This window comes from Triturus cristatus, chromosome 6, assembly GCF_964204655.1.
Source record: "Triturus cristatus chromosome 6, aTriCri1.1, whole genome shotgun sequence".
Classification (NCBI taxonomy): domain Eukaryota; kingdom Metazoa; phylum Chordata; class Amphibia; order Caudata; family Salamandridae; genus Triturus; species Triturus cristatus.
In genome coordinates, this window is record NC_140589.1 from 275,178,574 (window position 1) to 275,194,159 (window position 15,586).

At 41.3% G+C, this 15,586-nt stretch overlaps 1 long non-coding RNA gene across 1 annotated transcript in view; it reads left to right on the forward strand.

The window, feature by feature from the left end:
- LOC146816757 (uncharacterized) overlaps positions 1 to 11,474 on the forward strand; it is a 184,997-nt gene extending 173,523 nt beyond the window's left edge. The window contains exon 3 of the long non-coding RNA XR_014962487.1: positions 11,300 to 11,474. This is a non-coding gene — a long non-coding RNA (uncharacterized LOC146816757). The remainder of the gene's footprint in view (positions 1 to 11,299) is intronic.
- The last annotated feature ends 4,112 nt before the right edge of the window (positions 11,475 to 15,586 follow it).

Genomic DNA, 15,586 nt, shown 5'->3' on the forward strand with positions numbered 1-15,586 from the left:
GAATGGTGAAGCGCAGCTTAAAGCCAAAATTGCTAACGCCACGCTCCGCCATTCTGAAAATGAAGGGATGCGCCCTGTTTACAATGATACTGCACACCCCTGCACTTGGGCTAAATTCAGCTGCCTAGTGCCAACGCAGGTACCCTTGCACCATAATACGCATCAAAAAGCATTGGTATTGTGGCGGAACGCCCACCAGAACACCAGTTTCCCGCCCCTTTCACACTAAGTGCTGCGTGTAAGGGGGCCTTATTCACAAGGCAGGGTTAAGCCACGTTAAGTGGCTTAACCCCGCCTTGTAAATAAGGCGAAGGGTATATTGCCACAGGAATGTCATAAAAAGTGACGGTCCTGTGGCGATAAACTCTTGTAAATATGCCTGCCAGTGTCTCAATGCTGACGCATGTGAGGTTGTGATACAACTTCCTGATTAGCCTTGGCTGCTGTCACTGGTAACATTGCCATCAACCCGGTAAACCACATTCACACAACAACTTTGTAACAGAATCAGAAACAGTAGTAAACACAGTGCCAGATCCATCAATCCTCCATTGGCTCTGTTGGAACTGCTCACCTAGTTCCGTCCTTAGTCCTAGCTGTATAGATGCCAATGACTTGCTCACCCACAGGTTGTCTACGATCCCCCTAAATAATACAGGGTTGACTTAACTAGGCATTTAAGATTTTTAATATAAAATTATATGACATGAATCCTTAAAAAATGCATTGCTTGATACGCCCGCAGACCGTATCCCAAATCTCTACAGGTGGAACAAAAATGTCACTCCGATACATGGTCCACAATTCCTGGTGGAATCATAAACCCTTGTGGCCTCTTCATAGCCCCTGCCTAGACTCCTAGCAGGTGTTGGCACTTTCAGAATGGATGAATTCCACCGTGTAAAGGCTGCTCGTCTGTTCAACAGAAGGTGTGCGCAGCCATATTCACCTGGCTAGGACCGTCTGCCTCAATGTTTCAAAAAGGAGCTTTCTGCCGCTGTCTATGTTTTAAATACAAAACGGTAAGGAAAAAAGAGAAACAAGAACTGGAACACATTATATCCCTAAAACCACATATTGCAAAGTCAAACGTAATCATTCTAGAAGTGCACCCTGTGATTGCTACATTTGGAGCACATATTTGTGAGGCTTGTGTGTAGACCATGAGTTACTCTGAGCAGATATATTTTTATGTTCATGGGAAATACCTCGGTATCAGTACTGAAAAAGATGAATAAATGGCCAGAGCGCACAGGGATGTTTTAGCCTTTTTACACAACTACAATAGGGATGAACTCTATTATACCTATTGTTATTTGTATGAAGGACAACAAATAGATCTTTTGAGACTATTCCATACTTTAACAATCGCAGTATCACAAATGCTAATTACGCATGGTTAATGCTTGTTCAGCAGATGCTCAGTGGGGCTTGGGTAGCTTTCTGATACTGTTAAAGGTTGCACATTTTGTCTGTGAGGTCGAGGCATTCTGTTGATTCTGTTGCTTTTATTGTTTGATTTTTAGCTTTAGCTGAGAAAGGCCTGCATTGGAGTTAACCATATTAATACTTCATGTTTTACGTGCAATGTTTGGTTTAACGCTTCCCTTCACGTTAAAGACGGTACTTGCGATTGGAGGTTTTCTGTTTGCTTTGCTGATTGAACCGCGGAGGTTCTGGTTGGATCCCGCAGGCTCGTGTGTCTTCCTTCTGCAGTGCCAGTGTGTCGTGCCCTCACCCTGCTTCAGCTCCCTCTGTGCCACTGCGGTCGGACTGCAGCTTGCATTTGATGTCATCTGTCTCCGTCTGGTGTGCGGGGCCCCCTCAGTGACTGGCTCACGGCTGACGAGATGAACCCTGAGATTAACTGAGCCCTGGAGAAGCTGTGCTGACACAGGTGGTGTCAGCCCGTGACGGAGGTGTTAACTTAAGGGCGACACCTGCACATAGCTTGCAGCTTCTGTACACCTTGAACTTGTGGTGAGCTTAGAGAAAGCTCGATGCATGAATAAAGTTCCAAGGAAGGATTTTGTGCGATAAAGTCCTTCGAGAGACTAACGCCCCCTGCACTCGGGGTAATACTAAATAGCTCCTCATATAGCCATATATGATGTAATGCTTTCATTAATAATCTGTGACTTTTATTCATCTTAGTTCTACTCATCCTCGTCTCACTCAGTAATCAAGAGGTGATTGTGGTATTTACAATTGCATTGATATGCATTTCTGTCTGTCGTTACTTGCATTATGTCATTGTATACTGTCGCGTGCAGCCATGCTCCAAGAGTGCATCTTCTGGGCGTAGTTCTATGTTCTGTGCCTTCGGTTAGTATTCTGTCTCTGCAGAGCAGGAGGTGGCTGCGGGACTACAGAACTGGAAGGACACTTGCGGATGGGCTACAATGTTCACACTTACTGCATTAAACACCCTCACTGGAGTTGTGTGGACTCTTTGAACTATGCCCTCCCCATCACAGTGATCCCGACCTCGAGACAAGAAGAATCGGAAACAAGCTAAAATGCAAGCTCAAAGAAGCCTGCTAGAAACTAGCTTTGGGTACCAGTCCCAGTATGCCTTTGCGCCCTCTGGGTCTTTCTGCGCTGGGCACGAGGGGTCTGGCTGCAACTGGTTGGAGATAGCTGAGGAGATGTGGAAATGGTCCCTGCCTGTGGAGCACAGACCTCTTACCCAGGGCAAACCAATGGGTGTCCTTCTTGTGGCAGGCCTTCTGGACGGACTGGGAGGCTTGCAGACTGAGCTCACTCCTGTCGTGTGGTCTGGGGGGGGGGTCCTGCACAGATTGGCTGCGGGCTCCCATGAGCTCTGCTTGGGTTGCCGGGTTTTCTTGTTTTAAGTGTCCAGGTTCACTCACAGGGGTGCACGCCAACTGGGCCTGACACCAGTTTCTGTATTTTCTCATGTGTAGCCTTTTTGTTTTACTCCCGAGTTGGGCATGAGTGGGGAGCGGCTGATGAGGGCCGCAGCCAACGAATGTAAGTGCTGATGTTTTTTGTTGGCTTATTACCCTCCCTGTTGGTACCGTGGTAAACCCAATGAAAGGGAAAATTTGAGTACAGACTACATGAGGAGGAGATGACCTCATCTAAATCCCATTCGCCCCTCTACCCCCTGTTTATTGGAAACCATTAAATGAGCTGCCCCAATGTGTCATCCTGCCTTTAATTCTTAACACATCAACCCCAATTGCTGCCCAGTGAACAGGACTGGCCTTTAGCATGGACCTGCTGGGTCTACACCCAGGGTGCTGACCTCCAGAAGGCCGTAGGAGCTACCTGCAACAGCCTTCCCCTGAAAAGTTTGTTTACTTTAAACACTTCTTTTGAAGGCTGCTGGCACCTATGTCTGCATTTGTTAGGTCTCGCCTGACCCAGCGCATGCGCTGGTCTGGCGAGACTTATTGAGAGGGCTCCAAAAAGTGCTACCAGGCCGCTTTGATGTTTGATCGTGATCCCGATCGCGATCACTTTAACTTTCGCGGCCGCACGGCCGCTTTGCATAGCCAATAGGTCTCGCTTTTGGGACCTTATAAGTATTTAGTTATGCAACTGTTACATGGCTAAACACTTATAAGGTCCCAAAGGCGAGACCTATTGGCTATGCCAATGCTTGTTTTTTTATGGTCTGCTTGACACTGCAGCTGTCGCAAGAAGGTTATGTGAGAATCACTAGCAGAGGAACTTTGGGGGGGGGGGGGTTATATTTGGTTTGCCCTATCTGTACAAAGGGCAGCTATGCCGGCGAAGATCCTTTTCTATTGAAGTTTGCCTGTGTGTACTTCAAGGCCTCCATTTTCCATTACTGTCTTATCTGGCCACCAAGTTACAAACATCTAGTGGCCTTTGTGCAAATCTTAGCATGCATTCGGTGCAACTTGACCCTCCTCGCATCAAATAATCTTGTATTTCATATCAGACTTTCTTTGCCATAGCCTCTAGGGTGTAACTCCCATCCACAGTCCTTAATACTCATTCCTTTTCCTAATAAATTAAAAAGATATCTTGTCAATTAATATTTTCATATTTGGCATTATATTTTCAAGCTGATTTTCAATTGTGTCTTGGATTTCTATTCTGTTACCACAGTTGGTGCTAATGTACAATGCTCCATTAGATACATGGACATGTTTCACCTGGTTGTACGATGGAACAACGCATGCCTCAACAATGCATGGCTAAACAATGTTGTCTCAACCACAGCTGCATCTTTACCATGTATGCCTTTACTGCGCATACCTTTACAACGAATTTCATTGTAAAGGCATGATTGGTAGAGGCATTCATGGTAAAGATCACACCTCAGCCCCCCTGCCCTGAGCCCAAAAAAACGGCGCCTAGCAATTCAATTCTCCTCCAGCCCTAAACACTACATTGACCCCTCCGTCCTGAGCCCTAAAAACTGGCCCCCAACCCTGCAATGCACCCTGCCCCTTCCCTAAAAACGGACCCATCACCTCGCCCTAAACCTTAAAACCCAGCCTCATCCCAAAAAACTACCCCGACCCCAGCTCCCCACCCTGAGCCCTAAAGCAACCCCTCCCAGAACATGACCCCAACCCCAGCCTGCCGCCCTGAACCCTAATACAGGCCCATCCCAAAAAGCTACCTTGACCCCAGCTCCCCACCCTGAGCCCTAAAACGGCACCTTCAAAAAAATTACCCCAACCCCAGCCTGCCGCACTGAGCCCTAATACAGGCCCATCCCCAAAAAACTACCCCTAACCCAGCCTCCCACCATGAGCCCTAAAATGGCCCCAGCCCAAAAAACTACCCCAACCCCCGGTCCTGAGCCCTAAAATTGTCCCCCTTGAAAACTTCTCCAGCCCCCTGAAAGCTACCCTCTCACCTCCAAGCCCTACTTACCAGGCCTCGTCCCGGTCCTTCCTCTCCCGATTCTTCCTGTTCCTCTCCCCGCCCATCCTGTCTCTGCATCTAGACCACTGACTTCTGACTGCCTTACCACACATATGGTTAAGCAAGCAGTGTTCTGCACACATGGTTAATGCTGTTTACTGTTTCACTTAATTAAAGAAAATGAAATGAAATGCAAGGCTTCATTGGTTAATGACATAACAAAGTACCTGTTCGGATTATTTACTCACTAGTCACATTTAAAAGATTAGTCTAATATTAATTAAATCACAGGTTGACAATTCAGAAAATAAATTATAAGAATAATTATATGTGATATATGTGTTGCAACTTCTACCCTGTTTATCCTAACTTGGCTCTCCTAGGCTCCACTGGACGTGTGTGAAACTGCCGAACTGTATTTACCAAATTTCATTAAAAACTGGAAAAAGCATTGCACATTTCATATAAGTGGGAAAACAATCATGGGCAAAACCTCGAATTTTGGTTTTGTGGGTGAAATCCTCACATTAACTTCTGGCAGATTTTCATTAGAAAAACATTGTTAGGATGGTATTTGTACTTATTTTTATAACAAAACACTGGCAACTTGACTTTTTCCAGACTTTTCCCACACATCATACAAATTTCAAGACAAAAATAAATGCAAGAAGTTGGAAAGTTTTTTGACCTTCAACATTTGCTTGAAAATCATTACTCTTGAGGCAACTATGTTGTAATGCAGAGAAAATTAACTTGCAATGCTCAGAAAAAATAAATATGGATAAAGGTGGACTTAAAATGCTGTAAACTTATTAATGTGTGTACAAGGCAATATTCTCAAAACTTTGCTGCACAATTTTTTTTTGCTTACTCCTACTACGTTCAACCAGTGAGGTAGCCTTGAACCCAGGTAGTATTCACTGATATTCCTGACCACTCATACATAAACTTGATTGAAGATGAGTAAATGGAAAGCAACCTTAAACTATCTACTTACTTACTACCCGTTATGCTGACTGGCATTTAGGGCACCAACGAAGGGCCGCACTTCTGTCTGTCTTGGGAAAGTGTCTGTGCGGTGCCCCCCAGCTGTGGTCTTCATTTCTGTTTCCACACTTCGCACAATCAACCTTTCATTTTGAATGATATTACAGAGCTACTGGTCTCCCCTTTGGTAAGTTTTTAGGGGCATATTATCAAGCCAGGCGATAAAATTATTGCCGCTTTAGCGGAAGAAAACTGCCGCTAAAACGGCGATAATGGGCTTGATAATATGCTCTAAGGAATTCCAATTGAAGCCCATGTTAGATGTGAAGGACATGTAACATGGGCTTTAATTGGAATTCCATAGAGCATATTATCAAGCCCATTATCGCCGTTTTAGCGGCAGTTTTCCGCCGCTAAAGCGGCGATAATTTTATCGCCTGGCTTGATAATATGCCCCTATATCTCTTTGCACTTATTCTGGCATGTAGAGCACCAACGAAGGACCTCACCTCGGTCTGTTTTGGGAGATTTCTGGGGCATATTTACAAGCAGGCGATAAAAAATTATCGCCGCTTTTGCGGCCGTTTTCGGCCGAAAAGCGGTGATAATTTTATTGCCTAATTAGCAAGGCCACGCTAACGCGTGAAACCTTGCTTTAGCGTGGGGATTCATTACGCCCAGATGCAAAGTGGGCGTTCCTGACCTAACATGGCAGGAAGCGACATTTCTCCTATCATCAAGCCCCACGCTATGAAGCATAGCGTCAGGAAAAGTAGCGATAACCCCTGTTATCACTACTTTCCTTACGCCTGCTTCAGGACTGACTTAGCCATGATATCCTATGAAAGGTGGATATCATGGCTAAGTTTGTGAGTCCCTATCAACAAGCTAACGCCACATTGCGTGAGATTATCGCTGGGTTTCCAGTGATAATCTCACGTTAGGCAGTTAGTGTGAGGATTTTTATCGCTGAGGAGATAAGCGTTGCTAATAGCACGCTATCTCAGCGATAAAAATCCTCGTTACTAGGCGATAATTATCCTCACGCTAAGAGCGCTGAGCGATAATTATCGCCGGGTGTTGCTGATATGCCCCCACGTGCGGTGCGGTGGTGTCGTTTTATTCTCTTTGCACCTATTCTGTCCCACGAGTTAAGTTATAGGTCAGTTACAAAACAACGTTTTTGCTGATTCTGTTTTGAAAATAAAAGCATGCAATATCAGTGCTTCAAATGTAAATTAAAAAGTGCTGTTAGGCACTATCCAGAGTGCCTCTTTACTCCTTAGAAGTGCCGGTACTCTCCATTTCAAATTAAAGAAGTGCAGGTACTCAGCCCTGGTGAGTACCTGCCCATTTAAAGCACTGAAAATACGCAAAAAATTAGTAAACGAGTTGCTCAGTTTAATATTTGCTAGCGCCGAGACAAAACAGCGAGGCTTCGTGGCGAACGCATCACTTTTTAACCTGGGCTGTCTCCCCGTGGCGCACAATTGAGTCCCAAGAAATGCGGTTAAAGCTGTTCTTTGTTACCTTCCGGCTGAACAGTGGCTGGGGCTTGTATATACAAGACTCATCTGAGGCCTTTTGATAAAAAGAGAAGCCTCACACATCATCACGTCGAGAGCACTACAGTACGTCCGCGTTCTAAATCCATCTTTCACTGGTGTGTCAGAAGAGCTCACTTAAATAACCCCACACACATCTGATGTTGACGCGATTGCACATACCATCCTTTCATTTACTCAACCAACTGGAGCTGTGCAAACAAAGTTACAATCAGCTATTGTAAAGGAAGTAGCTTCCTTTTAAAAACACGCCTTATTGACGGGTAGAAATAATGTTTTCTTTTGAAAGGCAAAAGGCTATCGTTTAACACCATAGAACCCGTTGTCTCATTTTAACTATTTTCCGACATGAACGTGCGCGGAGCGGTATTGTAAAACAAATGAAACTATAAAACATCGTATTTATTTAAACGCAAGTGTAAAACCTATCCCCGAGGTTTGAACTTTAGCCCTTCACTCACCCTCATAAGTCCGCCCCCACGCAAAAACATGAAGGGTTTTTACCTTTAGACACCATTGAAAGTCCGTCCCCACCACCAGCAAGGAATGGTGCCACAAAATTGCGAATTTCACCCGCCAAGAGAGAACTCCTCGTTACTGTTGCTAAAACTGCACCCTGTGTCGAAAATGAACTCTCTTATGAACATGAATAGTATCATCCTCTCCCTGCCCTCTTACAACAAGCATTGGCATACCCAATAGGTCTCGCTTTTGGGACCTTATAAGTATTTAGTTATGCAGCACAATATCCTTGGTGCAACAACATCAACTGTTGCATGGCTAAACACTTATAAGGTCCCAAAGGCGAGACCTATTGGCTATGCCAATGCTTGTTATAAATTGGTGTGGATCTCCTTATTGAGTCGTATGTATCATTTGGTGTTGATTTGAGGTGAGTGGTATGGTGCGCTTTGGATTTGCATGTTGTGTTTTGTAATATATGGAGAATAGTGTTGTTTAGTTGAAGGTTGTAGTGTTATGCGGACATTAGTTCCACTAGCACGTGACTATACAAGCATACGTAGTCCATTTGATGACACGTCCTGAAATGCATAGATGCAAACCCGAAGAACACTAGGCCGGAGATCCCATGGGTCTGGCCTGGATTTCATGCTGATAGGGGAGATATTAGACGTCCAGCTTTCCTGTTATTTATTCATGATTACTTCTTTTAAAAGCAAACTGTCTTCAATGGAATCTTGGCGCTACAATATTATAACCTTATTTACTGTAACAGCTAGATGAACGTGCAGCATTTAGACCGGTCGATCGCAGCCTCGGTACCTGGCTCATCTACTCGTTTGATAAAATGAAATGCGTTTCTTTCAATTTTACAGGTTCTTCTACACTTCCCTACACGGAAAGCATCAAGGCTTAATATTTCTCTACATTACATAAAGCAAACGAAAACTTATTAAGAAAGGAACATGGCGGACATTCAAAAAGGGGCAGATACTGAGTGACACATTTTGCAGAAACCGTGCAAGGGTCCATTAGAAAGACCTGCCCCTGTGTTCCAGGCACTGATTTTGTCACCTCTGAGGCCAGGAGTCTCAAAAGCAGAGCCAAGGGCAGCAAGGGACACGCCATGGGTCGCAGCTGCGACCCCTAAATGACATCCATGCTTGGCATCTCGCTGTCAAAGGCATCACTGAAGGAATATCCTGCTGGATATTGACCACATTGTCAGGAACAAAAGCAGCACAAGGTCTCCATCTATCAGCATTGGAACGCTTTTACTAATGTGTATGCATTATGCGTACTCTGGGCAATATGGGGGCTCACTGGGATCAATGGAGAAACATCTATGTGGACTAATATTGCTGCACCGACCACCCTGGCACAATACTGGAAAATGGAATGAAGGGATTATCTCGCGCTCACTCCTTTGCCACCGGACAAGAAAGAATATCTAGGTTGGTAGCGAGGTCAAATAACCAAGACTTAGGGCCTGATTTAGATCTCGGTGGGATATCCCGTCTGCCAAAATATAAACCCCATTAGAACATTGGAATGTTGGGAGCTCCATTGTAGACAATGGAGTTCTCCCTGCTTCTATGGGCCGGAAAGGTCTGCAGAGCAACATTCCACACTCCATCACACATTACATACACAGGCGAGATAATCAACAAAGTAGAAAATCTACCATTTAATTCAAACCAAGAAGCCTTAGTGACTCTAGACATAGAGTCACTATACAGCAATATTCCTCAGACAAAAGCAATACAAGCTGTATCTTGGTTTATAGACGTGTATAATATTCCTTGGCCCAAATCCTTTGTTCTTGATTGCCTTACTATTGTCCTGACGGAAAATACTTTCGAGTTTGGTAATGATCTGTTTAAACAAATCAAAGGCGTCTGTATGGGAGCCACAGTAGCATCGTCAGTAGCGAATATATATATATATAAATATATGTCGCAATTTGAATTAAAATTAATTGACAATGAAATAGCTCCCTTTTTTGAATTAGTACAACAGTGGTCGAGATACATCGATGACATTTTCTTAATTTGGTCTGACACCGAAGAAAATCTTGAGGAATTTCTACAATGGCTTAACGCTACACATGTTAATTTAAAATTTACAGCACACACGAGCAAACAACAAGTGGAATTTCTTGATATTTTGATTAGGAAACAAACAGATGACCTAGTAGTAGACCTCTTTACTAAACCTACCGCGAGAAATACACTCCTACATTTTGAAAGTTATCACCCCAGGACACAGAAACAAAGCATTCCGTTCGGGCAGTTCCTGCGACTGTGCCGGAATTGCAGTAATCTAACTGACTTTGATTCCCAAGCAGCAGCAATGAAGGCTACGTTTATAGCGAGAGGCTACCCCCATCGACTTGTGCGAGATGCTTTTAAAAGAGCAAGATTTTATGACAGGGACTATTTATTAAAATCTAAGAGCCCTAAAAAGACTGATCAACTAGTATGCATTACGAAACATTCTACCATGAATGAACAAGTAAAACAAATAATCAATGCCAACTAGCATATACTGAACAGTGATCCTGATCAATCACTCAAACTCAAGAAACCGTTATATGCCCACAGACGGAACAAGAATATTAAAGACATAGTAGTCCGATCACGTTTTAACCCTGGTACAAAAATCGATTGACGGTAGTTCACCAGTCAGAGGCACTTTTAAGTGATGTCAGCCACACTGTAAACCATGTGACAATGTCATAGAAGGACACACTTTGATGCACAATGGGTTTTCAATCAATTCTAAAGTGATGAGCAATTGTAAAACCCACAATGTGATTTACTTAATTATATGCCCATGTGAACTATGGTATGTTGTGGAGTCATCAAGAGCTGTGGCTACCCGCCTCACAGAACACTGCTCTGCGATTAGAACTAACAAACTAAATGCTCCTTTGGTAAAACGTTTAAAAGAATTTCAACATAATACCAATGACATTAAATCGCACATTCTGGAAAAAATTAACAACTCAGATGTGAATAGAAGCTAAGAGATCCAGAACAAAAGAGAGGTGTACTGGATATTTTCCCTTAACACATACAGACAGAATAACTTGGCGAAATAGAATATTTAAGATATTTTGTCCAATTAAGAGAGACTGAGGGAATCAAGATTGGTTAATAAAAACTGTGCAAATAAATTTGGATAATTTTATCAACATTAGAACGATGAATATATATGTGGGGATATAAGTGTGGAGTGCTTTATTAACACTGTGGAATTAAGAATGGTTTAGTTTAAATTGGGTTATGTTCAAGATTGTTAAATAGGCAGGATTATGAATAATGGATATTTCCTTCCTTGTGTGACTCTTTGTTATGAATACTTACAAAGTACTGTCTAGTGATATTATGTTTTTCTTTTATTTTCTACAGCCCTGATGATGTCCTAAATAGGACGAAACGCGTTGGCTGTGTGTACTTAGTACTATTATATTTTTTCCAACGGATTGGATATGTATAAATCTACGCAATGATTCCAATTAATTGAATATGTATAAATCAACGCAATAATTTGTTGGAACATTATATATGAAAATTCTGAAAAGGAAAGAGGACAAAAATAAAGAATTCAATTGGAAGATACTTTTTGGACTGCATCTTTTGGATTACAATATTTAATTGTTTAATTACGTACCATTATTCCGCTCCTTCCTTTGTTTGTATGATATATCTTTTGTATTTGAGTGGCTTTAACGGTGGGCTGCTGGAAGTAGAGTGGGAGACGATAAATAGAAAGTTTTAATAAAAAATTACACAGTCTATACTCGCTGGTGCACACGGAGTTGTAAACCTCATCGTTGCAGTTAGTACATACAGACAGGGATTAAACAGCGAGTTACCTTGGGAGAGCACAATACTATTTAATAACGGTTGATCAAACTGTTCTTATCTAGTGTAGCGACTAACACAGTAATGATCACATTTGGGTGTATTTTAATATATGCATCTTGAAGGATTAATAAGTGGTGGAGCTTTGTAATCATCAATATAGCAGTGACTACAGTTTGATGGATTTTAGCTTTCAATATGTGCACCTCGAAGGATTACTGAGTGGTAGAGCCTTTGAATATGACATTCATTTTGACCGTCAGGCACACATGGAATCAGGAATCACGTATGATGCCGGCTTATTAATACAAGTTTGCCATGTATATTCTCTAACCCAACATTTTTTTAAAGTTTAATACGCTTTATTGAATCATAAAAATCAATAAACATACATTAAAGGCCTAAAAGAAAAATCAGAATATAAAAGATAATTTGTAATCATAACAGAGTAGGCAACAAAATCACAGTAGAAAGCGATTTACAATTATAGGGGAGAAAGAGGGGAGTGAGAGAAAAGGGGGGAAGGGGGAAGGAAGGAATATTAAATATTTCCGTAAGTACTATATAACTGTTGAAAACATTATGCTCCTAAGAATTATGCAATATAACACCAAATTAACTGTTGAGTAAAAGCTCTATCTAATGTTTAAAGAAGAGGAAAGATAGGTTAAAGAGGAAGAGATTTCACGGGGGTTGGAAGTTTTCAGAGCGACAATGAGAAACATTATTAATAGAGACTGTATTTGTAGAAAATGTATTCAAGTAATTAGTTAATGGTAACCAAAACACATCTCTAATCACATGTGTATTACATTGGGATGCATAAGCGACATCTAATCTATGATATTGGCATACAGTATTCCACCATGACTTGAGTGAGAGTTTGGTCAAACATTTCCAATTTGTCGTAATTTGTTGAAACGCTAAAGTCAACATAAGATCAAACAAGCTTTTGTCAGAGGATGGTAAAGAAATGGATTCTGACAAACTACCCATAAAAAGAATGATATTTGACATGGGAATGTGGATCTGAAAAATGGTAGATAGACTAGCCCAGATTTGTGTCCAAAAAGAAATGACAGGGGGACATGAAAAAAGGAGATGTGAAAGGTCTGCTGAAGGGGAATCACAGGACCAGCATTTCTTATCATTTATGTGTGTAAAGTTAGCTATGGAAGTAGGAGTAAAATATAATCTGTGATATAAATGAAACATGGATTGAGTGGTAGAAGCAGATCTTGAAATCTTTAACGACCGAGCCCAAATCCTATTCCATAAATTAACGCACCAATGAGAGTCAAAATCAGATTCCCAAGCAAGTTTAATCTTAGTTTTGTCACGGTCTGGGTTTGTGGTGAAGAAACATTTATAGATTAAGGAGGCTTTTGGGATTAATGTTAATATTTTTAATAATGAGTCTTGAGTGATTGAAGGTTCATCAGAGGGGAGGGAATAAAAAATATTGAGAAGTAATTCCATAACTATGGAAAATTTATATAAGAAAGAATGAGGGCATTTAAAAGTAGTTTGAAAAACAGGGAAAGAACAAGGAGAAGAACCACCAAACAGATCTTTAACCCAGGTAATACCCGCGACCTCCACGAAGACCAATATAAGGGTCTATTATTAATGGTTATAAGACGATTATGTCACAGAGAAGAGTGCAAAAAAGCATTTCTGGATATTATTTTTGGCTGAGAGTGAGGTTTTAACAAGGAACAAGTGTGTTTAAACAGTGGAAGGGATGTGAGGGCATTTTTAGCAGTAAAGGAGAGAACTTCCTTGGTGGAGAAGGAGGTGATCAAACAACGCTCAATATTAACCCATAAAGGAGTAAAAGGAGAAGATTCCGTAAGAAGCCAATAGGAAGCTTGTTTTAAGCTAAAAGCCTTGTGATATACTCAGAAATCCGGAAAATGTACCCCACCTACAAGTCTTTGTTTCCTTAGGTGAGTTAAAGAGATTCTAGATTTTTTTAATCTTCCATAGAAATTTAGAAAGAAGAGAGTCGACTTTTTTAAAGTAAGTGACTGGAATATGTATTGGAATCATTGAAAAATAGTATAATAAGATGGGAGTAATCATCATCCTAATAGAGTCAAGTCGGCCCCACCAGGAGAGAAAGAGAGGATTCCAGGAATTTAGATATACAGTCTAAAGCTACATCTAAGTTTATTTTCACTGATTTGGCAATAGAATTTGAAAACCAAATGCCAAGATATTTGATTTTGGAACTATTCCACTGAAAGCCAGTGGACTCAAACTGCTGTGTGAGGCAAAATGTAGTTAGCGGCAAAACTTCTGTTTTACCAGAATTAATCTTATATCCTGAAACTGCTGAGAAATCGGATATTTCTTGCAATAACAAAGGAATAGAAGAATCTGTATTGGAAATAAAAAGCAAAATATCATCAGCATAGGCCGATAATTTTAGATGATTGTCTCCATATGGAAACCCAGAAATGGAAGGGTTTTGACGAATGCGTGTAAGAAAAGTTTCGAGAGAGAGAACAAACAAAAGAGGGGACAATGGACAGCCCTGTCTAACACCACGATGAAGTGAGAAACGTTGCAAAATTTGACCATTAACGATAGTAGAAGCAGAGGGGGTAGAGTATAGGAGAGAGATAAGAGAAATGAATTTAGTACCAAAACCATGCCATCGAAGGGATTTAAACAAAAAGGACCAATCTACTCTATCGAATGCTTTTTCCGCATCAATTTAAATCATAGCAAGGGGAAAAGATAATAATGAGACTTTATTAAGAACGTTAAAAAATAGGCAAGTATTATCAGAGGTTAGTCTACCCTTAACAAATTCACATTGCTTGGGACCAATTAAATGAGGAAGAAAGGATTCAAGTTGTAGAGCTAAAAGTTTAGCATAGATTTTATAATCAACGTTTATTAATGAGATGGGGCGGTATTTTTTACAAAATTTGGGGTCTTTGCCATCTTTATGGATAAGACAGATAGAGGCTTCTAGAAAGGTACCACTAGCTGCTTCTGAAATGTTGAAAAAGGTTAAGAAGTTTTGGTAGTAACAAATTAGAAAAATGAAGACAAAATTCTACAGAGAAACCATCAGGGCCAGGAGATTTATTTTACTTTAAAGAGTTCAAAGAGGAGGAGATTATCCGTGTCTAAAGAGGCAAAATCTAGATCATAGGAGGAGGGAGGGGGAGTAGAGTAAAGATAGACCTCAATGAGTGAATTCGATGGGGGTGACTCAGGAGTATATATAATGCTATAAAATTTAGTAAATTCGGCTGAAATGTCCTGATCTTTGAGGAGAAGTTTACCATCAGTTGAGTGAATGGAATCAATTAATGTCTTTTCTTTCCTAGATTTTAAATAATTAGCAAGAAGAGACCTCCATAGTAACGAGCACTGCTGCGAAGCAAAGTGAAGGAAGCATTATCAGTAGAAATGTTATTAAATACCATCTTAGCACGGATGAGATCCTGCAATGTAGAGTCCGACGAGGAAGTGTAGAATTGATGTTCCAAATGTTTAATGGAAGATAGCAAGGCTTCATGTTTATTGGAGGACTGTTTCTTTTTCTTAGAAACAAAGTTTATTATCAACCCGCAAGCTGTTGCTTTAAAACTGTCCCATACCGTAACAGGAGATAGAGAGGGATCGTTGTTAATAGAAAACAATTCTTCAACAAAGGATATAAAAGAGGAGGAAAAACTGGATCCTGTAATAAGTAATTATTAAGTCTCCATCTAGAAGTTTTAGAGCGAGGAGGAAGTAAATCGAAGTCAGTGATTACTGGAGCATGATCTGAAATCAAGATGGGCTCAATCGAGGAAGAAGTAAGATTCT